Here is a 26,093-nt window from a genome sequence, read left to right as displayed (position 1 = left end):
AACATGACATGCTTTAAAATTGCGCACAAACGTGCAGTGGCAACAAAATAAATACATTTTTAAAAGCCTTTAAAAGCCTTTACAGGTTACCACTTTAGATTTACAGAGGAGGTCTACTGCTAAAATTACTGCCCTCGATCTGACCTTCGTGGTGATACCTCACATGCATGGTGCAATTGCTGTTTACATTTGACCTACGCTTGCGTTCGCCATAGCACGAGAGCAGGGGGCGACAGGAGTGCTTTTTTTTTTTTTTCTTTTTTATCTTATTTTTAAACTGTTCCTTTCATTTTTTTTTTAATCATTTTTATTGTTATCTCAGGGAATGTAAATATCCCCTATGATAGCAATAGGAAGTGACAGGTACTCTTTTTTGACAAAATTGGGGTCTATTAGACCCTAGATCTCTCCTCTGCCCTCAAAGCATCTGACCACACCAAGATCGGTGTGATAAAATGCTTTCCCAATTTACCAATGGCGCTGTTTACATCCGGTGAAATCTAAGTCATAAAATGCTCGTAGCTTCCAGTTTCTTAGGCCATAGAGATGTTTGGAGCCACTCTGGTCTCTGATCAGCTCTATGGTCAGCTGGCTGAATCACTGGCTGCATTCTCAGGTTCCCTGTTGAGACAGGAGAGCCAGAGAAAAACACGGAATACGGTGGGGGGGGGCATTCCCTCCCACTGCTTGTAAAAGCAGTCTAGAGGCTAATTAGCTACTAGGATTGCTTTTACATGAAAGCCGACCGCTGGCTGAAAAGAATGATACCAAGATGATACCTAAACCTGCAGGCATCATTCTGGTATAACCACTCAAAGTCGTGAATGGTTTACCTGAAGACAAAAAAATGGTTAACAATAAAGCACAGTAAACAGTAAAGTATAAAAAATTGCATACCTGAAAAGCAAACATGATAAAACATAATAACAATAAAACATTGCAGAATAGAATACAGTAAAAAAGAGCAGAGCAATAGAGAGAGAATAGAGAGAGAGAGAACAATAAAACAACTATTTTTTTTTTATTTTATAATTTTTTTTGTGTTTTTTTTTTTTTTTTTACACTTTTTTTTGTAACTTTAACTTTTATAACTGTAACCGGTTCCAGGTTCGGGTCTCTCAAAATGCGATGGCATCTTGGGAGACCCTGTGACAGGAGGGACAATAATAGCGGGTGTCACGCCTATATCCACGCTTGCTGTAGACACGACATCTTTTTTGGGGGGGTTCGTTGGGTAGGGGTACTCGGGAGGACATAAAGAAAATGCCTCTCATGCAGCCGACTGCATTTGGTTGGGGATGTGAATGGGAGAAGTACGGATGCTGCAGAAGTGGTAGATTCCCAATTAGGATTGGCGAATGCAGCAGGAAGGGCATTATGGGCACGACGGGCCTGTTTGTCTTCTTCTTGGTGGCAGCGGGACACTACTTGTGCTTGCCACCTCACCAGCTTGAACTGCACTTATGGGACTTGCCACGTCACCAAGTGTTACTGCAGTGCTGGTTTGACTACGACCAGGGTGTACTAGGCCGCTGGCGCTTGCCACTTCACCAAAACGCTACCAAAGAAACTGTTAGCGATCGCAGGGATCAGGCCTGACTCTGCGAACGCTGCAGTTATGCGTTTAGTGTTTTGTAAGTGACAGTGATCGATCGATACTGCACTTGGGTAGGCTGGGCTGGGCCGGGCGGAGGGGCAAAAGGCAGGTGCTAGCAGGTATCTGGGCTGATCCCGCTAACACTGCGTTTTTGGGAACCCTAAACTGCTGGGGATGCTAGTATAGATCTGATCGGATCAGATATTGATCCGTTCAGATACTATACCACTAAGGGAGGTGTATGCTGCGTGCGTGGGTGTTAGCGGTACAGGCACTAACCTGACGCTGCCTGGGGCTGCTGCTTGCCAGTTCACCAAAACGCTACCAAAAAAATTGTTAGCGATCGCAGGGATCAGGCCTGACTCTGCGAATGCTGCAGTTATGCGTTTAGTGTTTTGTAAGTGACAGTGATCGATCGATACTGCACTTGGGTAGGCTGGGCTGGGCCGGGCGGAGGGGCAAAACACAGGTGCTAGCAGGTATCTGGGCTGATCCCGCTAACACTGCGTTTTTGGGAACCCTAAACTGCTGGGGATGCTAGTATAGATCTGATCGGATCAGATATTGATCCGTTCAGATACTATACCACTAAGGGAGGTGTATGCTGCGTGCGTGGGTGTTAGCGGTACTGGCGCTAACCTGACGCTGCCTGGGGCGACGCATATCACCGCCAGGCGATCAGGGGGCTAAACCTTTATTAGGTAATAAATGGCGGGTGCCCTGACACTATAAAAAAATAAACAAACTAACCAGCGTCACCCGTAACAGTTATACGGTGATCACTGGTGAAAGGGTTAACTATTTACCTCCCTAACTAGCGTCACCAGTGACACTAATACAGCGATCAGAAAATGATCGCTTAGCGACACTGGCGACGGGGGGTGATCAAGGGGTTAAAACTTTATTAGGGGGGGTTAGGGGGGTACCCTAGACCTAAAGGGGTTAACACTAACTGCCCTACCACACTAACTGTCACAAACTGACACCAATACAGTAATCAGAAAAAAAAAAAAAACTGCTTGGTGACAGTGTGATCTGGGGGGGATCGGGGGGTGTAAAGTATGCCTGGCATGTTCTACTGTGTGTGTGTGTGTGTGTTGTGCACTCACTCGGATGTCTTCTCTCCTCGGCGCCGAAACGGAAAATACCGAGCCGAGGAGAGATGACGTAATTTCCTTTGCCTCTGTGTACTATACAGAGGCAGGGGAAGAATCTCATTGGCTGGGAGCGATCGCGAGGGGGGGGCCATGAATGGATGGCCTCCCCCTCATCTCTGAACTCTACCAGTCAGAAGCTGACCGCCTCGGGCACCGGGGGGGTCCAATCGGACCCCCCGCCCGCGGCAAGCAATCACGTACCAGGTACGTGATTTTGCCTGCCCATGCCATTCTGCCGCAGTATATCTGCGTTAGGCGGTCGGCAAGTGGTTAATAAATTGTCGGTCCGACAATACACATAAAAGTTGATTGATAAAAATGGCATGGGATTTCCCCACGGGGGAACCCCAAACCAAAATTTAAAAAAAAAATGGCGTGGGGGTCCCCCTAAATTCCATGCCAGGGCCTTCAGGTCTGGTATGGATATTAAGGGGAACCCCGTGCCAAAATTTTTTTTAAAAATGGCGGGGGGTCCCCCCAAAAATCCATACCAGACCCTTATCCGAGCATGCAACCTGGCAGGCCGCAGGAAAAGAGGGGGGGACGAGAGAGTGCCCCCCTCCTGAACCGTACCAGGCCACATGCCCTCCACATTGGGAGGGTGCTTTGGTGTCCCCCCAAAGCAAAGGGCCTAATCCCCACAACCCTTGCCCGGTGGTTGTGGGGGTCTGCGGGTGGGGGGCTTATCAGAATCTGGAAGCCCCCTTTAACAAGGGGACCCCCAGATCCCACCCCCCCCCCTGTGTGAAATGGTAAGGGTGTACTTTTCCTACCATTTCACAAAAAAAGTGTCAAAAATGTTAAAAATGACAAGAGACAGTTTTTGACAATTCCTTTATTTAAAGTCTTCTTTCCATCTTCTTTCTTCTATCTTCCTTCGGTTTCTTCCTCCATCTTCTTCTTCCTCTGGTTCTTCCTCCAATCCTCTGCTTATTGCTCCGGTGTTCTCGTCTGGCATCTTCCTACGTGGCGTCTTCTTCCCTTCTTCGTTCTCGGGCCGCTCCGCATCCATGATGGGAGGCTCCTGCTGTGTGACACTTCTCATCTTCTGACACTTCTTAAATAACGGAGGGCAGGGCCACCCGATGACCCCGCCCCCCCTCTGACGCACAGGGACTCGACGAGGACTTCCCTGTGGCATTCCCTGTGACATCAGAGGGGGCGGAGTCACCCGTTACGAAACAACACCATGCATATAAGCCTTTAAAATGAGCACTTTTGATTTCTCCCATAGACTTTTAAAGGGTGTTCCGCGGCTTTCAAATTTGCCGTGAACACCCCAAATTGTTCGCTGTTTGGCGAACTGGCGAACAGCCGATGTTCGAATCGAACATGAGTTTGACTCGAACTCGAAGCTCATCCCTAGTTTACACACACAGATCCCGGTTCTCGCTGGGTCACGAGCAATCAAGGGAGCACGACAGTCATCGCACCCACCGGGCACTCGTATCGGCTCCAGGGGCGAACAGCGAGTGCGCGCCTCCGGCAGCGTTCGAGCGCGCCCCTAGTGGCCACAGGGCAAAGCGACGTAATATAATGTCGTTTTACCCAGCCGTGCCATTCTGCCGCAGTAAGACTGAAGAAACTGCAAAGAAAGTTGGAGTGCAGGAAGCTGGTGGATTTATGTCCCTGAAGACCAAAAAATGACCAGTCACAACTAGGGATGAGTCGAACACCCCCCGGTTCGGTTCGCACCAGAACCTGCGAACGGACCAAAAATTCGCACGAACGTTAGAACCCTATTGACGTCTATGGGACGCGAACGTTCGAAATCAAAAGTGCTCATTTTAAAGGCTAATTTGCATGGTATTGTCCTAAATGGGATTTGGGGACCCGGTCCTGCCCCAGGGGACATGTATCAATGCAAAAAAAAACTTTTTAAAACGGCCGTTTTTTCAGGAGCAGTGATTTTAATGATGCTTAAAGTAAAAAAAAAAAAAAAGTGAAATATTCCTTTAAATATCATACCTGGGGGGTGTCTATAGTATGCCTGTAAAGTGGCGCATGTTTCCCGTGCTTAGAACAGTCCCTGCACAAAATGTCATTTTTAAAGGAAAAAAAGTCATTTAAAACTGCTTGCGGCTTTAATGTCCTGGCAATATGGATGAAAATCAGTGAGACAAATGGCATATGTACCCCCCAGTCCATTACCAGGCCCTTTGGGTCTTGTATGGATATTAAGGGGAACCCCGCACCCAAATTAAAAAAGGAAACAGCAGCATACAGGCTCTGTACTCTGAACAGCAGTATACAGGCGGTGCAAACAAGACAGGGACTGTAGGTTTGTTGTTAAGTAGAATCTGTTTGTAATTTTGAACTTGTACATTTTTAATGTGTTTAGCTCCAGCCAAAAAATCTATTTTAAGCTTTTTGGAAAACATAGGGAAGGGTTATCACCCCTGTGACATTTGTTTTGCTGTCTGTGCTCCTCTTCAAAAGATTTCACCTCACTTTTTGTCCCAATGACAAATGTTTTTTTAAAATTTGGGGTTTTTGTGAAACAAGGATTGGTGATAAAGCATCAGTGGAAAGGAGAAATGTTTTCCCCATATTAACTTACAGGACAGAATTTCCCTTCCTAGGGGTAGATTTCATCTCACTTCCTGTTGTCTCCTTCTGTTTGCAAGTAGGAGTCATTTGTAAGTTGGATGTTTGAAAGTAGGGGCCTGCCCTATATACTCAGCAGAAATTTGGGCCTTAGGTGTTGTTGTGGCCACAACACTGTAAGCCCTCACAGGGCCCTACTGTGAAATATTAGATCAAGAATTGTAATTACATGCCCCTGTTGAACAGGGGCAGAAAAATTGGGCCTTTGGTGGTGCTAGTGCCACAACACTGTAAGTCCTCACTCGCTCTTGGTGGGCGCAGAAACGGGCCCTGCTGTGAAATATTAGATCAAGAATTGTAATTACATGCCCCTGTTGAACAGGGCCTGAAATATTGGGCCTTTGGCACTGGTGCTGGTGCCACAACACTGCAACCCCTCACAGATACTCTAGTTGGAACGCAGAAACAAGCCCTGCTGCAAAGTATTGCATCAAAAATTGTAATTACACGCCCCTGTTAAACAGGGGCTGAAAAATTAGGCCTTAGGCACTAGTGCTGGTGCCACAACACTGCAACCCCTCACAGATACTCTAGTTGGAACGCAGGAACGAGCCCTGCTGCAAAGTATTGCATCAAAAATTGTAATTACACGCCCCTGCTAAACAGGGGCTGAAAAATTGGGCCTTAGGCACTGGTGGCGGCGCCCAGAACCAAAAATGTTCTTACAAGCTATCAGCGTGATCATTGAGGAGGAAGAGGATAATTACTCAGGATAGTCACTCAGCATAGGCAGTCTTTGAAGGGATCTGAGATTTCAAAAAAAATTATTCGGTTACAACAGCATCAGGTGCTTGGTAGCTGGTGGTGATCTAAGACTGATTCATTTTTATGAAGGTAAATCGATCGATTGAGTCAGTGGACAGACGCACCCTGTGATCGGTTACAAAGCCAGCACTGAATGTGCGTTCCGAAAGAACGCTGGATGCAGGACAGGCCAGTTGCTCAATTGCATATTGTGCAAGCTCTGGCCAGTGATCCATCCTCAAGACCCAGTAACCCAGAGGATTTTCGGTGGGAAAGGTGTCCAATTCAGATCTTGCCCCTAGGTATTCCTGTACCATGTAAAACAGACACTGGCGATGGTTGCTGGAACTGATCATACCTTGAGGCTGCGGACTAAAAAATTGTCTGAACGCATCGGTCAGACAGCCACCTTCTCCACCGCTCCTTCTTTGACTGACCGAAGCCTCAGCAACACGTTGTCCAGAAACAGGAGTTTGTAACCTCCCAGTCTCTGGGAACGCGTTGCACAGACCTTTCTGCAAGGCCTCCCGAAGATGTTTCATCCTCTGCTCCCTCTGCAACGGCAAGATAAGGTCCACAACCTTACCCTTCTAACGTGGATCAAGGAAGGTTGCCAGCCAGTATTGGTCTTTCTCCTTTATACCACAAATACGAGGATCCTTACGCAGGCTTTGCAGGATCAGGGAGGCCATGCAGCGTAGGTTTGCTGAGGCATTCGGTCCAGAGTCCTCTGGGTCACTAAGGATGACATGGTCTGCAGCCACCTCCTCCCAGCCACATACAAGTCCATGTGTTTCATGGGATTGATCCCTTAAAGACTGCTGCTGATGCTGAGTGCCAGGCTCCACCTCCATACTGACACAATCCTCCTCCTCCTCCTCTTCCTGTGGGATCGGCGGGCACGCAGGAACACTGTCTGGATAAAGGGGGCCTTGAGAGCTAAGGAAGTCCTCCTCTTCCTGCCTCTGTTCTAGCTCAAGTGCCTTGTCCATTATTCCACGCAGTGTGTGCTCCAACAGGTGGACAAGGGGGACAGTGTCACTGATGCATGCACTGTCACTGCTCACCATCCTCGTGGCCTCTTCAAATGGTGACAGGACAGTGCATGCATCCCTAATCATGGCCCACTGGCGTGGGGAAAAAAAACCAAGCTCCCCTGACCCTGTCCTGGTGCCATAGTCGCACAGGTACTCATTGATGGCCCTCTGCTGCGTGTGCAGCCGCTGCAGCATGGCCAACGTTGAGTTCCACCTGGTGGGAATGTCACAGATTAGGCAGTTCTTGGGCAGGTTAAACTCCTTTTGGAGGTCTGCCAGCCAAGCACTGGCATTATATGACCAGCGGAAATGCACACAGACTTTCCTGGCCTGTCTCAGGACATCCTGTAAGCCCGGGTACCTGCCCAAGAACCGCTGCACCACCAAGTTAAGGACGTGAGCCAAACAGGGCACATGGGTCATTTGTCCCTGTCGGAGGGCAGAGGGGAGGTTGGTGCCATTGTCGCAAACCACCATTCCTGCCTTAAGTTGGTGTGGCGTCAACCACCTCTGAACCTGCCCCTGCAGAGCTGACAGAACCTCTGCCCCAGTGTGGCTCCTGTCCCCCAAGCACACCAGCTCAAGCACCGCATGGCATCTTTTGGCCTGCATACTTGCGTAGCCCCTTGAACGGCTAGTTCCGAGGACAAAGCACAGGAAGAGGCCATGGAGGAAGAAGAAGAGGAGGGGGTGGAGGAGAGAGGTGTGTCACAATCATTAGTAGTGGCATTTTGGAGGCGTGGTGGTGGAACAACCTCCAACACTACTGCACCTTTTCCTGCATCCTTCCCAACTGCCAGCAGAGTCACCCAATGCGTGGTGAAACTTAGATAACGTCCCTGTACATACCTGCTGGACCATGAGTCAGCGGTAATATGCATCTTACCGCTGACCGCCCTGTCCAGCGAGGCATGGACATTGCCTTCCACATGCCGGTAGAGAGCCGGAATCGCCTTCTGTGAGAAAAAGTGGCGTTTGGGTACCTGCCACTGAGGAACCGCACATTCCACAAACTCACGGAAGGGGGCAGAGTCTACCAACTGAAAAGGCAGCAGTTGAAGTGCTAGCAATTTTGCCAAGTTAGCATTCAACCGCTGGGCATGTGGATGGCGAACTTCTTTCGGCGGTGCAGCATCTGGGGCAGGGAAATTTGCCTGGTACAATCTGACGTTGGTCTACCGAAAGCAGATTGCCCACAAGTACTTGGCTGTGACACACCTAATTCTACACCTTCATTCCTCTCAGTGCAGGTCTCAGAGAGGACTAAAGGTATAGTGGGGTTGGAGATCTCAGCTGATGAGGAGCAAGGAGAGGTCCTCTTTGTTCTTTGGTGTGGGTCTTTTAGATACGCTTGCCAACGAACTGCATGGCAGGTCAACATATGTCTGGTCAAGCATGTGGTGCCCAAGCGGGAGAGGTTTTGGCCACGCGAGATACGCTTGAAACATATGTTGCAAATAGCAGCGGTGCGATCTGATGCACTCGCCCCAAAAAAGGCCCACACCAAAGAACTTTTGGAATAACGCACAGAGAAAGCAGCGCCCTGCACATGCGGAGCTTTGGGGTGTGATGCAGTCAGTGTGCTGCCCTTAGGCTGGCCCCTGGAGGGCATCCTGCCTCATTGGTGATGTGCCTCCTCCTCCTCTCTCCTATCAGGCACCCATGTTGAGTCAGTGACCTCATCATCCCCTCCCTCCTCATCACTGGAGCAAACCTGGCAGTATGCTGCAGCAGGGGGAGCATGACTGCCAGATTGCTGTCCTTCTTGGGCACCCCCTCTGTCCGTGCTCACGTTACTGCCTTCATCTAGCTCAGTATCATCATCAGAGCCTTCTAAACGCTGGGCATCCTCCTGGAGCATGTACTCAACACTGTGGTCAAACAGTTCGAGGGACTCGTTAGGAGGACATGGTGGGGCTAGGGAAGGAGTCACTGATGCCATTGAGCTGAGGGAAGAGGCCGCGTTGGCAGCTGCTTTGCCAGACAAAGTACCCCGAGCATGGATGAGAGAGGATGAGGAGGATGAGGACGGCTTGGTCATCCACTCGACCAAGTCTTCCGCATGTTGCGGCTCAACACGGCCAGCTGCCGAAAAAAAAGGCCAGGCGTGTCCCACGGCCACGTGCTGATGAGGATACACCGTCTCCACGACCAGCACTGTTGCCTCTAGACACAGAGCCTGCTTGCCCTCTTTTATTGGCTTGTTACTGCCTCTCCTTGTTGGCCTTCCAGACATACTAATGGCCTGTAGCTGCACTAAGCTGGGATATGGATATATATATATATATATATATATATATATATATATATATATATATATATATATACATATACATATATACTGATACTGATACTGCAGCTAGCAAAATCAACTGCCTGCCTGTAGTATGAGAACACCACCAACCTTCTACAGGTAGCTTTAGCTGAACACTGTGCAGCGCTCGCAAAAAAACTAACTTGTAGCTTATTTAGCTGCCTGCGGTAGTGATAGGATCAGGAAAACACCACCAACCTTCTACAGGTAGCTTTAGCTGAACACTGTGCAGAGCTCGCAAAAAAAAATAACTTGTAGCTTATTTAGCTGCCTGCGGTAGTGATAGGATCAGGAAAACACCACCAACCTTCTGCAGGTAGCTTTAGGTGAACACTGTGCAGAGCTCTCAAAAAAATAACTTGTAGCTTATTTAGCTGCCTGCGGTAGTGATAGGATCAGGAAAACACCACCAACCTTTTACAGGTAGCTTTAGGTGAACACTGTGCAGAGCTTGCAAAAAAATAACTTGTAGCTTATTTAGCTGCCTGCGGTAGTGATAGGATCAGGAAAACACCACCAACCTTCTACAGGTAGCTTTAGCTGAACACTGTGCAGGGCTCGCACCACACTAACTTGTAGCTTTAGCTGAACACTGTGCAGAGCTCGCAAAAAACTAACTTGTAGTTTAAGCTGAACACTGTGAGGAGGACGCAATACACTAACTTGTAGCTTTAGCTGAACACTCTTCAGAGGAGGCACTACACTAACTTGTAGCTTTAGCTGAACACTGTGCAGAGGTCGCACTACACTAACTTGTAGTTTAAGCTGAACACTGTTCAGTGGACGCACTACACTAACTTGTAGCTTTAGCTGAACACTGTTCAGCGGACACACTACACTAACTTGTAGCTTTAGCTGAACACTGTGCAGAGGTCGCACTACACTAACGTGTAGTTTTAGCTGAACACTGTGAGGAGGACGCACTACACCAACTTGTAGCTTTAGCTGAACACTGTGAGGAGGACGCACTACCCTAACTTGTAGCTTTAGCTGAACACTGTGCAGAGGTCACACTAAACTAACTTGTAGCTTTAGCTGAACACTGTGAGGAGGACGCACTACCCTAACTTGTAGTTTTAGCTGAACACTGTGCAGAGGTCACACTAAACTAACTTGTAGCTTTAACTGAACACTGTGAGGAGGACGCACTACACTAACTGTAAATAGTCTAGCTGCCTGACTGTGGTACTAATAGGATCAAAAGAACACCAGCAATTTTCTTCAGGTAGCTGTAAATACTGTAACAAGACAAGCCTGCCTGTCAGTAGAAAGATAACAGGAAGGGATCTAGCTAAACTGAATACAGTGTGTATATGTATATATACACAACACCTGGGATGCATATATATACACAATACACTGTAAGTGCAGATAACTCACTGACTGTCCTGCCTAATCTAGCTAACTCAAATAAAATGACACTGTCTCTCTCTCTCTCTAAGCACGCCAGAACACACTACACAGGGCCGCCGTGCAGGTGGCCTTATATAGTGTGGGGCGTGTTCTAAACCCCCTGAGCCATAATTGGCCAAAGCCACCCTGGCTTTGGCCAATTACAGCTCTCTCTACTGACGGCGCTGTGATTGGCCAAGCATGCGGGTCATAGTGCATGCTTGGCCAATCATCAGCCAGCAATGCACTGCGATGCCGCAGTGAATTATGGGCAATTATGGGAATTAGAAGCAAGCTTAATAAATAATGCTTGCTTCTCCTTCCTTGTCATATTCACTTTCTGATTCCTCTGTCATGGTAATCCCTGGAACAGAACTTGAATCACTTATGTCTGTGGTGTCCCTGAAATCTAGATGAGGAGTTGGGCTTGTGACTTTCTCTTAAAGTAGAACTATAGGCAAAACTTTTTTTTTTTCATTTTGTTTAGACTAAGCCCTTTAACCCCTGTTAGATTTTGTTCCCATCTGTGTCCCATTGTGGAGATTTACCTTCACTTTCTGTCCCATATCCAAACAGGAAGTGAGAGGAAATCCTTGTAAATTAAGGGAATTCTTTGGGGACCCCCAGGTCACCAGAACTAGTGTCCCTATTGGAAGATTTCCCCTCTATTACTTTTAAAGGGATAACCCAAAATTTGGGATTTTCTTTTACTTTCACTTTCAATGATAATGGTAAACAGGACAAATAGAGAGGGTGAAGCTCCCTAACAGGGGCACACACTGCAATAAAACTGACAAACGTTCTAATCCCTCCCCACTCTATTCAAAACTAAAATAAAAGTTTTGTTTTAGTTATACTTTAATGAATATCTGTTCCTAGACTGGACTGGGATGCAACAGAGAAAGTCATATTAGCTTCTTCTCCAGATAGGTTACGCTTATAGCCTGCATTTTTTGGAGACACTCAGCCATATTGGGTCACTCTCCTGGCCTGAGGCCTGTTATCCAGAATAAAAAATGTGCACTCAAGATGCCTTTCAATGGTTTACTGCAGGATGTCAGGCGGCTCAGTTGGTGAGACAGCTGGGCAGCTTGTGGGTGAGCGGGCTGGCCAATCAGGGAGCTGGCGGGCAAGGGAGCATAAAGATGACATCATCTCTCACCGCCCGACACCTGTCCTGCATCCCTGCAGTGCAGTTTCCCCCCACTGTGTAGGCAGCCACGGGAAGCAGAGAGATGACATTATCTCTCTGCTGCCTGACTGATAATCTGCCGCCTGACTCTGGGACACAGCAGAAAAGTGACATAGCAAGTGACAATCCGTAATGTGTGGCAGGTGACGTGGCAAGTGACAATCCGTAATATGTGGCAGGCGACGTGGCAAGTGACAATCTGTAGTGTGTGGCAGGTGACGTGGCAAGTAACAATCCATAATGTGTGGCAGGTGACGTGGCAAGTGACAATCCGTGATGTGGCAAGTGACAATCTGTAATATGTGGCAGGTGACGTGGCAAGTGACAATCTGTAACATGTGGCAGGCAACATGGCAAGTGACAATCCATAATGTGTGGCAAGTGACGTGGCAAGTGACAATCTGTAATGTGTGGCAGGTGATGTGGCAAGTGACAATCCATAACATGTGGCAGGCGATGTGGCAAGTGACAATCCATAATGTGTGGCAGGTGACAGGGCAAGTAACAATCCGTGATGTGGCAAGTGACAATCTGCAACATGCGGCAAGTGACTTGGCAAATGACAATCTGCATCTGGTGACAGGCGACGTGGCAAGTGGACAATCCGCAACGTGTGGCAGGTGAGGTAGCAAGTGACATTCTGCAATGTATGACAAGTGACAATCTGCATCTGGTGGCAGGAGACGTGGCAAGTGGATAATCCGCAATGTGTGGCAGGTGATGTGGCAAGTGACAAGCTGCATCTGGTGGCAGGCGACGGTGGCAAGTGACACGCTCAGGACTCCCACTGATTCATTTTATATAACAAAGTAATAATAGAAATGATGCACTTCAATCATCCTGACACCATAACAACCATGGTGCCGTGATGATTGAAGCACCAACACCAGCCATTGCCCTGATAAATTGCCCGCAAAAAAATGTATTTTCTGGCAGTGCCCCTCCCGAGACTAGACTCTGGATCCGGCCCTGCAGTGAGGGTGAGAAATGTAAGTTTACTGTTAAGCCTCCGTGTCCCGACACACGCAGCCACATACAGCAGGAGGCAGGAGCAGAGAGCAGAGTGGGCAGGTGCAGAGTGGGTGGGGCAGAACGCTTGAGCACGCCTGTGAAGGGACATCATTTTCGGCACATGAGGAGGCTCTGGAGTCTGGACAGGAGGTAGGAAGGGAGTGGGAGACTGTCATATGTTTTGCACTGTTTTGCTATTTTTGTGAAGAAAATATTTGCTATATTTTTTCATTAGGATAATTTCGGCACAAAGAAAGGTGGGGCAATGCCAGGTTCAAGGGTGCAGATGTTCCTTAGACTTTAAGAATAAACTTGATCAAACTACCATTAGGGCCACTGTTCATCATTGCTGTCTTATTTCTCCCCTATTTGTCTTGTATTTACACATACGTTTAATCAGAACAGAAATTGGTTAGAAGGCATGGAGGTCAGCAATATGTGTCCTTCAGGGGCTGCATACAGTATACTGTATATTTTGTTGTTCGAAATTAATATAAGCTGTTGCCTGGGTACTGTGCCACATGGGTGTGGTAATCTTTTGTTCAATGGCATTAGTTCATTTTTTTGGGGGGGGGGGGGGCATTTGCAGGGGGGGCCCCATACAACATTTTGCTATGGGGTCCTGTGATTTCAAGTTACGCCCCTGCTTCCTGGTTCTGGCGGCGCCGCATGCGGTTCATGCCTCGCTATGAATAGCGAATCAGTATACATGCAAATGAGGTCATCTGACCTTCGTCCTATAGATCTGCAGTGTGCGCACCAAGCCTCACTATCAGACTCTCAACGTCCTCCAGATTCTACAGCAGCAATGCTTACTGGTCCACCCACACTCAGTCACGAGCCTAGGACCACCCACCGTCGCGTCAGCAATCCGGAAGACAAGGGCGTCTGCGGGTCACGGCTCGCTATAAAATAGCGAGAATCACCCGCATCCAAACATCATTGGCTAAACACCACTATATTTCATGTAGTGGGGACACCACATGACGTAGCAAAAAATTTGACATTACGATGGCGTTAACATGCCAAAACTATACCGGATGAATTTAAAAGAGTTAGAAAAACTATTTGTGAAGATATATTACAAGCGCTTTTTATCTGTTCAAACTTGTGGGTCACTAAATATTTCAATATACACATTTGCAATATATCTTCACAAATAGTTTTTTATCTGCTCAAATATGAGTGTTCCTCAAATTTTAAATAAATATTCCTTGTTATGCGGATTCACACTATGTGGAACTTATGGTTGCATTCTGTGAGCATATGAAAAGGATTCGATTCACTTATCTCTGAGTTTTCCTTCCTTGCTGTGAGTTCTCTGAGAGACAGCATGAACATCATCCTCCTGTGCCAACATCTGCAGACGTGGATATTCCTGCCTATTGGTGTGTTGTCACCACAAGTCTTGACGACTCATTGGGCTTACGCCTTGTTGAGTCCATTAGCTCTGGTAAGCCTCTCTTATATTGATGGTGGCTTCTCCCATTATCTTCTCCTTACATCTGCCCTCCCACTTGATGTCTGAAAGCTGATATTCACTCACCTGGATTAACATATGCCAGTTTTTCATCCATGGATTATATGCACCTATTTACCATCACAGTGTGAACTTTATTTAACATATTCATTTGTGTTTTTGCATGTATATCATTTAGAGCAGAGATATGCAATTAGCGGACCTCCAGCTGTTGCAGAACTACAAGTCCCATGAGGCATAGCAAGACTATGACAGCCACAAGCAAGACACGAGAGGCAGAGGCATGATGGGACTTGTAGTTTTGCAACAGCTGAAGGTCCACTAATTGCACATCCCTGATTTAGAGTGTTCAATACTTTCATTTTTTTGTAACACATACGGTCCTATTCATTACGACCGTTCTTACTTAGCGCTGCACATATACTATTTTCTTTTCACTTGCTATTGTCATTTGCTGTGCTGGTTGCTGTCTTGAATTTTGGTGCGGTATTATTTTTTCACATGTAAGGATTAACTGCAATGTGAATAATGATACTATAACTAGTCTAGAGCGCTAGACTCTAGTCTACACTTCTTATGCCCTGTACACACGATCAGACATTGAAAATCCAATCGTTCCGAACGAGGTGACGTAGAACACGTACGTCGGGACTATAAACGGGGCAATAGCCAATAGCTTTTGTCTCTAAATTTATTCTGAGCATGTGTGGCACATTGTCCGTCGGATTTGTCTACACACGATCAGAATTTAAAGGATCAGATTTTGTTGTCGGAAAATTTTATAGCCTGCTCTCAAACTTTGTGTGTCGGAAATTTCGATGGAAAAAGTCAGATGAAGCCCACACATGGTCGTAATTTCCGACAACAAGCTCCGATCGCACATATTCCGTCAGAAAGTCCGACCGTGTGTACATGGCATAAGTCTAGGATATGATGCAATTTCCCCTGAGAAGTACCTCTTAGCACAAGTAATAGGTAAAGATCTCTATATAGCAGCTGTAAAGGGGCATTCTTTAGTGTTAACTCTTCAGCCAGCTAGCATTGTTGTACTGTTGGTGCACAGGAGAATTATTCTAGTCAAAGCTACAGGCAGCTATAAAGCTATTAGACGGTTGTATGGTCAGTTCCTAAAAAGCTCTGCCTTCTTTGACTTCTCCATTATGAATTCCACTAACATGTGTTGTACACTCCAGCCTCCTGTCATTTCAGTCCTGCAGAGAGCTCACTCTCTATATAGAACACAGACCTACATGATGACCAACAGAGACACCTTTGGACAGCAGCACTGTCAATCTGGGGAGAAGATAGTGCTGAATGCACTAGCACGTTTAAATGTACTTGACTAAATTAACTACTTGCCGCCTGGGGAAAATTTTATGTTTTTCACATACATGTTAAAATCAGCATTTTTTGCTGGAAAATTGCTTAGAACCCCCAAACAGTATATAATTTCCAAATCCAGATGCCCTGAAGAATAAAATGGTTGTTGTTGCAATTTTTTATATTGCACAATATTTGCACAGCCATTTATCAAATGCAAATTTCCAGGAAATAATATACCTAAATGAATTTTAGTGCACACAAACACAATATAATATGAATATTTTGGTAAAATATAAAAGATAATGTTGTGTGAATTAAATAGATACCAAACATGTCAAGATTTAAAATTGTCCATGCCTGTTTAGAGATATAATTAAAAATTGCCCATGCCTGTTTGGAGCCAGTTTAGAGTTAAATGTAAGCTATGGTGCATGGATTCCAACGGGGGGGGGGGTTGAGGCATGTGATTAGAGCTAGAGGCTCTAATAGACTTCAAAAATGGGTGGGCTCAGGGCATAGAGCACTTCGCTCTGAGCCCACCCAGTTGTATGACAATGAATGAATAAATATTGGACACCTAGGAAAAGGAGGAGGGAGGAGACGCATGGCGGAAGCCGCCGTGAAGCAGAGGAGGAGACGCCCGCCCACCGCCCATAGGATCGCTGCCTGTCTGCAACCTAGATGGGGTTAGTGCAGGGCTGGATGACTGACCGTGAGACCCCAGGGGGATGGGGGTGTGGGTGACCCTACTGGGCAGAACAAGGGGGGTTGGTTGTCCCCTCCCAAGAAAAAAAAAACAGCCGCCACTGAGTCTAGTAGAGTGGAAAAGTGACCAAGTGAATCTCCAACAAAAGTAGGGGAAGGCTAAAATACTTCTCAGCTTTTGATTGCTGTCTGTGTTGTTATTGCATACTTTCCTTCACTTTCTATCTGATGAAATTGTTGTCACTGTGAGAGTAAGTGGGGGCAAATCTCTCTAACATAGCCCCAGATAGCAGTATATGTAACTCTTCCCCACTCTTTTCAAAACTAAAAAAAAATGGTTTTGGCTGGACACTTAAACATACACCTAAACATTTGCAGTTTTAGGTATTTATTGGTCTAGCCAATTACCATTTTTGTGCATCAGTGGGTTGTGCTTTGTAGCAAATAAAGATTTGGTATGGCTACATGCTCGGTGTCATCAAAAGATTTGGGATCCTGACCAAATAACTATGTTGTTGTTTATCTGGTCTCAGGTGTTGCCTAGCAAGACTTGATGCAGAGAAGGCAAAGAAATATCTGCTGCTGCAACTAAGCCGGTGTTTCTCAACTCCAGTCCCCAAGGCGCCCCAACAGGTCATGTTTTCAGGATTTCCACAGGGGATTTAATCAGTTTCACTGCCTTAGTAATTTCCACAGCTGTTTCATCCTGAGGGAAATCCTGAAAACATGACCTGGTGCGCCTTGAGGACTGGAGTTGAGAAACACTGAACTAAGCAAATGTGTTTGGAAACAGAACATGTAGAGCAGGGGTCTCAAACTGGCGGCCCTCCAGCTGTTGCCGAACTACAAGTCCTATTATGCTTCTGCCCATGGGCGTCCGGCTTGTAACTATCAGCCTTGCAATGCCCCATGGGAATTGTAGTTCTGCAACAGCTGGAGGCCAACCAGTTTGAGACCCCTGGTGTAGAGGAACCTGTAAGAAAGGGCAAGCTTTTGACCTAACTTAAGTGCCTGAAGTGGACATTTTGGAACCCAATTACACTGTGTTGCCTTAATACATAAATGTTACTACATTAATACCTGAATGTTTATGTGTGTTGTGGTAGATGTTAATGTGCATTACATTAAGATAACCCATTCATTGTAAAAGGACTGCCAACGCAATACAGCCCAGCCAAAAATGAACATGACCCTTTTTTTCAATTGCAGACCATGGTACAGTATGTGTGTTATGGTGCACTGCTGTATGTTACCCACTACTATATTATGGGTTGGGGTGCCATTAAAGTTTCATACCTGAAAGCACTGGTAGGGAAGCTGGCATTTCATTCACAGTGACAGTGCCATCATGATATATATTCAATGTCTAGGAAATAAAACACATAAAAACATCTTTAGGAACTGAATTAATCCAATAAGTAGATATTGTCCAACTTAATTAGGTGTTTAATTGTATAAAATGAACTAATGAAATGTCAGAGAGGTGCCAGGAGGCAAATGCTGCCAATAACAATCAGGACAAGAGGAAAAAGCATTTCTTCATGTATATGCTATATATACACAGATATAAAACAAAGGTACTGATTATAAGGTATGAACTTGGGTTTGACAGCTTCCTTTCTGGAAGGAAGCTGTCAGTGCCAGGTCAATCAGCTGTGGGCAGGGGACTAAAATATATACTGATAAAAAAAACAATGAATGATTTCATCGATAATCTCTCATGTAGGTATTCGGTAGGCCTCTCTGATCCAGGCTTGATTATGTATAATAAAATTGAGCTTGTTATCATTGTCTGGGGACAGGTGAATACGATTTTCAGTCACAAATAATCCCACTATACTAAAGGCCCTCTCTGATATGGCACTTGGAGCAGGGCAGGTCAGTAACTTGAGTGTATAATGGTCCAGGTCTGGTCAGTGGTACATTCTAAACCACTGGCCAATAGTTCATGATATCCTTGCTTTTGAAGAATATGTTAATGCAGATCAACCCAGGCCAGAACATTTCCGCTAGATAATATGAATGAGTTGCAGTGCCAAGAGCACTAATATATATATATATATATATATATATATATATATATATATATATATATATATATATATATATATATATATATAAAATGATATGAATAGCAAAAAAGAAATGGCTGCTGGAATATGTCATGGGACCCCGGGACCCCCCCCCCCCCAAGCATGAACTGAAAAAAGGGGGCTGTTTCCATCAGCTAGTATTTGAATCAATTGAAACAACAGCAGGTTTGCCAAGCTTGAATTCAGAAGCTGGGCATGTGAGTGTTTTTTTTTTTTGCTCCAGAAAATGTGGCAGGGTAAACTTGGTGTGGAAAGGTTGTTACTGGAGGCACTGGGGCGGGTGTTGAGTGCTGCTGTGGTTCCAGGCTTAACTCTACTACATCTCTATAACCCTGTCCACTACTCATTAAGGATAGGGTGGAAAGCCTATGGCCATTGGATTGCATGCTTAAGGCGGTAGTAAAGATGAAAAAAACAAACCCTGAAAGGAAATGTCATAATGTGTTAGTATGCATTGCATACTAGCACATTATCATTGACCTACCTTGAAACTAAACCCCCCAACAGCATGCTGTCACTGCTGCAGAGGCTTCCATCTTCACCCGGTCTTCCTTCCGGGTTTGGGGTCTACAGCCACTTGAATGGCGGAAATCAAGGCCGCGCACAGACCTCTGAAGGAATGGCACGAATATGCTGTTCCTTCAGAGCTCATGCGCTGGTGACATCACCGGCTGCTGCTTCCTAGAACATATTCTATACAGTGCACATTTAGGAGATATTCATTTAACCTACAGGTAAACTTTTTTTTTTAAGCATACCTGTAGTTTAAAATCTTAATATAGACTTTACTACCACTTTATAACTTGCTGCTTATTTCCGTCCCCTGGTCATAGGAATTTCTTCTCCATTTGCCGCTGTCTGCCCCTCCCACTGCATTGTGGAATGGTGGACACCCTGAGACTGTCGCATTTCCCCCTTCAGCTACACCTCCAGTGCCCTGAACCAGTAGTAATATTTTCCTCCCATTTACTGGATGTATCAGAAGTAATTGTCCATAGGGTCCAAATAGAAAACGTAAAGCTCACCCTTCTAGTATGCACATACAACCCTCAGCCTTCTTTTTGGCAAAGATACAATGTAACAAAAAAGGTGTCCGGCACAACAAGAATCCTCCAAGTTTTCACTTTTTCATAAGCAGTACAACCAGCAATCCGCTAATGTGTTTCTGCCTCACAGGGTCTTAATCGTTGCTGGATTGTGAGAAAAAGACAGCTTTTTAAAGGATGCCCCATAATTGTTGGCATAGGTTCTCTTTTGCAGAGACTGACAGTGGGTCGATGTTCATATTCAATCATTGGTCCAGCATTGTCACCTTCTTTATTTACTGATTCAAATGTAAGAAATACAGCAGAATATGGTTATCAACTAGACATGTGCACTAACAAAAAATTCATTTGTTTTCGTTTTATTTGTTTTGCTTTTTTCGGAAATTCGGAAGTTCGAAAATTCGAGAATTCCGTAATTTGAAAATTTGAAAATTCAGGAAATTCGGAAATTCGAAGATTCAAAAAATCTGAAAAAAACAGAAAATAAGTAAAATTCAAAATAATAACTAACCAATAATAACTAACTATTAAATTATAGGTATTGGAACTTCCTTTCAAATTTGGCTGTTTGTGAACGTAACAAATACAAATTTATCTGAAGTTACCAATTATTCGAAATAATGAATGCCGCATCTAAACAAATGGAATGGAACAAATTAATAATAAATAATAATAATAAAAAGGTTTTATTATTATTATTATTGTTATTTATTATTATTAGATCATTACATTCCATTTGTTTAGATACGTCATTTGTTATTTCAGATAATTCATAACTTTGGATAAATTCGTACTCGTTATGTTCACTAACAGCCACATTTGAAAGGAAATTCCAATACCTATAATTTAATATTTATTTTTAGTTAGTTATTATTTCAGATTTTCAGGTTTTCGAATTTTTAGATTTTCATTCTTTTGAATGTTCAGATTTTCATTCTTATTTTTGGATTTTCAAATTTCCAAATTTTTGAATTTTTGAATTTCCTAATTTCGAATTCTCGAATTTCCTAATTTCGAATTTCTGAAATTTCGAATTTCCGAAATTTCCAAATTCCAAATTTCTGAAATTTAGAATTTTCCAATTTCCGAAATTTAGAATGTCTGAATTTCCGAAATTTTGGATTTTCGAAATTTCTGAAATTCGCAATTCGGAAATTTCTGAAATTGAAAAATTAGGGAATTCGGAAATTTCAGAAATTAATGAATTTGTCAAAATTTGTTAAGAAACTAATTCGGAGCTAAACAAATTGCACATGTCTATTATCAACCAAGGGTTCCCATAAATGTGGTTTAGCCACTTGCAAATACTGTTGACGCCATAAGAAAACTCTGTTTCATGGCTCTTTCAGGTGGTTTTGGTGGAAGATTTCATGTTGATTATTTTATTAAATGGGGAACCAAGAATAAAATCATGTTGTTATCTCTTAGTTGCAGTGTAATGCACAATATGAAGCATATACCATGCAACATCTCTGCACTAGGACTGGTGAACACTAGTGTGGAGGTCAGGGTTCGTTCCTGTCCAAAATTTCTAATGTGTCCCAACATTTAAGGGGCATGCACAATTTAGATAGGACCTCTTTTTTATTCAATGATCTAGAAAGGGTACTGTCAAATCCTAGAGGCAGATATGTTCATAGAAAATTACTGCAAAGAGAAGCACAGTGGATCTTTTGTTTACAGTGTCTCAGTTACAGATGGGACATTTACTTATTTTTAAAGTGAATCTGGCTTTAGACATTTAGTGTTCCAAAGGTTTTGTTGTTGCCCATCTGTATTCGTTTCTCTACGTTTTATGGGACTATTTTTGTTTCTGATATCTGTTTGACGCCTTTAGCAATTAAAAGGTAGAGCATGGCCAGAGCTTTTTTGGCCATACTTCTCCTATGGATCACAGGAGTGCAGTTTGTTCTGTACTCCTGTGACCCCTTTTGAGCCAACAGTGGGCTAATGCTTGCTGTTGTCTGATATCACTTGTGTATGTTACTTGCACACAGCTCCATGACATTGATGGGGAGCCAACACCACTTTTAAAGGAAAGAGGAGCATGGTCTGGGAACCACATAATGCCAATAATGACCTTAACAAAACCAATTAGGAAGACTTATAGGATAAGGCCACCAGGCCCAACACCCACCGTGCAGGAATCATGGAAACTAAGAAGGTGACTTTTTAGGAAAGCATAAGTAGGGGAATATCCCTACCACTCCCCAATGGAGGCTTCTGGAGGACCGGAAGAACCAAGGTGAGGTTCCAAAGTAGCAACAGGAAATGCACAGGGGGCACCACAAGGTAAACCAATTAAATGTAGGTACGGATTTAAGGAGTCAAGGAGTCAAGGGACATTGAAGAGGATCATTCATGCAGAAACCTGGCCCTCAATGGCACTCAACGCAAGCATTTGGTCAACCCCCTGTTGAAGAACCATAGCCACAAGAAGGAGCATGGATGGACACCCAGAGCCTCACACCAGATGATAAAAGCCTTTCAGGTGCGATGATGAATCCTCACAGAAGGTACACTTGCATGTCTTCAGCATAGTAGGGAACACTGACAACCCCCTATATCTCAGAACTTGACTTTAATAGCCATGCCGTCAAAGCCAGAGATGGCAAGGGTGGCAGATTGGTCCTTAGGACACAAGGTCCTCTTGAAGCGAGGGAGCAGCCAAATAGGAGGAAAAACATAAACAAAAAGACAATGAGCCCATGGCGCCACCAGCGCATCTGTCAGGGGTCCCACGCCTTCGCCAGGAACCTCTACCTCTGCTGCATCTGTCAGGGGTCCCACGCCTTCACCAGGAACCTCAGTACCTTCCTTAAGAAGTAAGCCGCCAGAATGTCTATGTCCAAAGTCCTCCGGCAGAGGTAGATCTGACGGAACACATCCATATGTAGGGGCCACTCTCCTGATCCATCTTCTGACAACTGAGGCATCTGCCTGCCAGTTTTCAATGCCTGTGATGAACATAGCAGAGAGAACAGGTTGGTGTAGTTCTGCCTGCCAAACAATGCGTGAGGCCTCCAGCGCTGCCACTATATTTTCCATGCCATTCTAGTGGTTGAACTAGGTCACTGCGATGACGTGTCTGAATGGATCTTGGCCGGACATCCACGAAGAAGGTCCATCCATCGCTTCAGGTACTGTCTGATAGCCCACAGCTCCAGGACATTGATTGGGAGCCAAGCCTCCTCTGGCATCCAGCAAACCTGCGCTGATCTCAAACTCAGGACTCTTCCCCAGCCAGACAAGCTGGCATCTGTCTTGACTACCCTCCACTGAGGGAATACTTCCAGGCTTCTAGGAAGGGTGACTGAAGTCCCCAGAGGTAAGAGGCCCCGATTCATCAACCCAGACGAAGCTGGTTGTCCAGTGAAGTGAGAGATGTGTCAAATTGTGCCAGGATCTCTCTCTGCAGAACCCTTGTAGGGGACGGCGCATGCGGGGCCACCACAAAGGTACACAATGAGACACGGGACTGGCATGCAAGACCAAATAGAAGACCATATGTGGGGAAAGAGCAGTTGGGCCGTAGTCTGACATTTCTGAAGCTTGTCCATCCAGAAAGACACCTTGCCTGCGTCTAGTCAAATATCAGACCCAGAGACTCTACTTTCTGGATCGAGTCAAGGTAGACCTCTTGGGACTTTTCCACATTTTCCAGGCATGCAAAGTGAGTTTCCACTCACAGAAATAGGTCATCCTGTTAACCGATCATGACAATCCCCCATTTTCACAGCAATGCCAGGACCAGGCCAACACCTCAGTAAAAACCCAAGAAGCAGAGACTAAACTGAATAGAAGCACTACAAATTGATAATGTGGGATCCCTGACCACAAGGCGCAAGAAGAGTTGTACCCAGCACAGAAGGGACCTTGCAGGTACACATCCTTGATGTCTATGGAGTCCAAGAAATCAGCCTGATGAAGGAAGGGAACCACTGAATGGATGGAACGGATTCCATCTTGAACTTTTGCACCCGCACAAACCATTTAGGGTCTTGAGGTCCAAGATTGGGTGAACCTCGTCCTTCTTAGGATCCATAAACAGATTGGAGGAGAGCCCCTAAAAACACTTCAACTCCAGAACTGGGAAATCACTCCCTTGAGAAGCAAATCCTGGACAGTCCTGTACAGAGCTCACAGGCAGGATGGGGGGAGCAAAGGTTGGACAGAGAGAAATGTTCTGGTGGACAAGAACAAAAATGTATGTTGCAGTTCGTGGACCCACTTTTCAGGAGGGCCACAGCCTGCAAACTAGCAACGATCCCCTCCTTTAAAATGTATGGGGGCGAGCCTATATACTGCAAGGCCAGGAGCACTTGGCACCACTTGCAGGAGCCTTGAAGGGCACGGAGCCACAGTGTGAGGAGTCAGAAGAAAGAAAAGGCCTCTTGTGTGCAGAAAAGGAAAGACCAGTTCACTACGTGGCTCTCTACTTACGTACTTCAGGTCCCGGAACAACTGGTCCGTCAGTTCCATATACACTGAGGACACCTGTCCTGATGCAAAACTTGTAGTAATATCATGACCCTCTCAGTCAGCGTCTGAGATACCAGGGTCATGGCCAACACTGGTCATAGCACCAAGCCAGTAATAGGCCTAGTGCGGGCGACCGCTACCGCCTTATGCCCACAGGGACCTTAAAAGGAGGAGATACCTCCACTAGCAACATGGTTGCTTTGGTCAAGCTAGAGGTGGGAGAATGCACCACAGGAGTTGTGATCCACTTTTTTCAGAAGGGACCATAAAAGGACATTTTGGCCTTGTAAACAAATATTTCTAGGTAAACAGGCAGAAAAAAACCCTTATGCCGTGTACACACGACCGGAAATTCCGCCAGCAAAAGTCCGATGTGTATGCTCCATCTGAGCATGCGTAGGAATTTTGTGCGTCGGAATTGCTAAAGACGATCGGAATTTCCGCCAGCAAAAGATTGAGAGCAGGTTCTCTATTTTTTCCGACGGAAAAAGTTCCTATCGGAAATTTTGATCGTCTGTAGCAATTCCAACGCGTAAAATTCCTACACATGCTCGGAAACAATTTGACGCATGCTCGGAAGCATTGAACTTCATTTTCTCAGATCGTCATAGTGTTGTACATCACCGCGTTCTTGACGGTCGAAAGTTCAGAAAACTTTTGTGTGACCGTATGTATGCAAGGCAAGCTTGAGCGGAATTCCGTCGGAAAAACCATCCAAGTTTTTTCCGACGGAAATTCCGATCGTGTGTACGGGGCATTAACCAAACGAGCTGGTGGGTGGGTACCAAGGGGGACAGCCACTGCCATGGCAGCCCCAGAAGATCTTCAATCAGTAATGTTTCCACAAATCTGTGTCCTGTGGGGGAAAGACACAGTGTTAAATAATTTCTGCTGTCCTGCCCTCGCTTTTTAGAAACCCGTAATGACACCAGTGTTGTAGATTTTAAACATTAGTAGATATAGAATACATCATGTATAAACCTAAAAACAAATACATTCTACCTAAAATGTTTACAGCTTCCCTTTAATATTTAGGATGTCTTGTGTGTCTAGGTCCTGTTATGGTAATTAGTATAGCAATCACTTGTTTTACTTGTTTGCTTAAAAAACAGCAGATTATATAATTTGAGTTCAGATATTGCAACAAAAGTCCAACATTCTGTAATACTGACAACTCACCGTTCCACCCATCAATATGGTGACTGAAATGAGGCATACACTGTTGTCTCTTAAACCACATTTTCTCAGGTCTCCCAAGATAGTAAATTGTGTTTCCTTAAGTAGCAAGGAATTAAACACGTGATTAGATTACACATAAATATCTGTAATGTTTTTAATTCAATAATTAAAAAAAAACAAACCAAACCAAAGTATCAGGACAAAAGAAAAATAAGGAAATAAAACTATTTTGTACATTATAGTGTTATCATTATAAAGGGACTGGATGACCTTAGCTATGAGGAAAGACTACAAGCATTGAACTTATTCTCTCTGGAGAGGAGACGCTTGAGAGGGGATATGATATAAATGTACAAATACCATACTGGAGACCCTAGCATAGGGAACAAACTTTTCAGGGAAAGGGAATTTAAAAAGACTCGCTGCCATTCACTAAAATTAGAGGAGAAGTGGCAGGGCGGCTCTATTGCGCGAAACAACGTACCTGTATGTTGTTCCATGCCATAGATAGTGTGGGAGCAAGTGCCCTCTGCATGGAGGAGGAGTCGATGCGCGTGTCCGGCGGACCCGATGTCCGCTGGCCACCTGCGATCGATTCACAGAGAGGCAAAACAGGGATGTAAACAAGGCAGATCCCTGTTCTGACAGGGAGAACATGGAGATCGTCTGTTCCTAGTAATCAGGAACAGCGATCTCTGTGTTGTTCCTGTCAGTACTTCCCCTAAACAGTTAGA

This window comes from Aquarana catesbeiana, linkage group LG11 (genome assembly GCF_042186555.1).
Source record: "Aquarana catesbeiana isolate 2022-GZ linkage group LG11, ASM4218655v1, whole genome shotgun sequence".
In the NCBI taxonomy this organism is placed as follows: domain Eukaryota; kingdom Metazoa; phylum Chordata; class Amphibia; order Anura; family Ranidae; genus Aquarana; species Aquarana catesbeiana.
Note: the sequence above shows the minus strand (reverse complement) of the source record.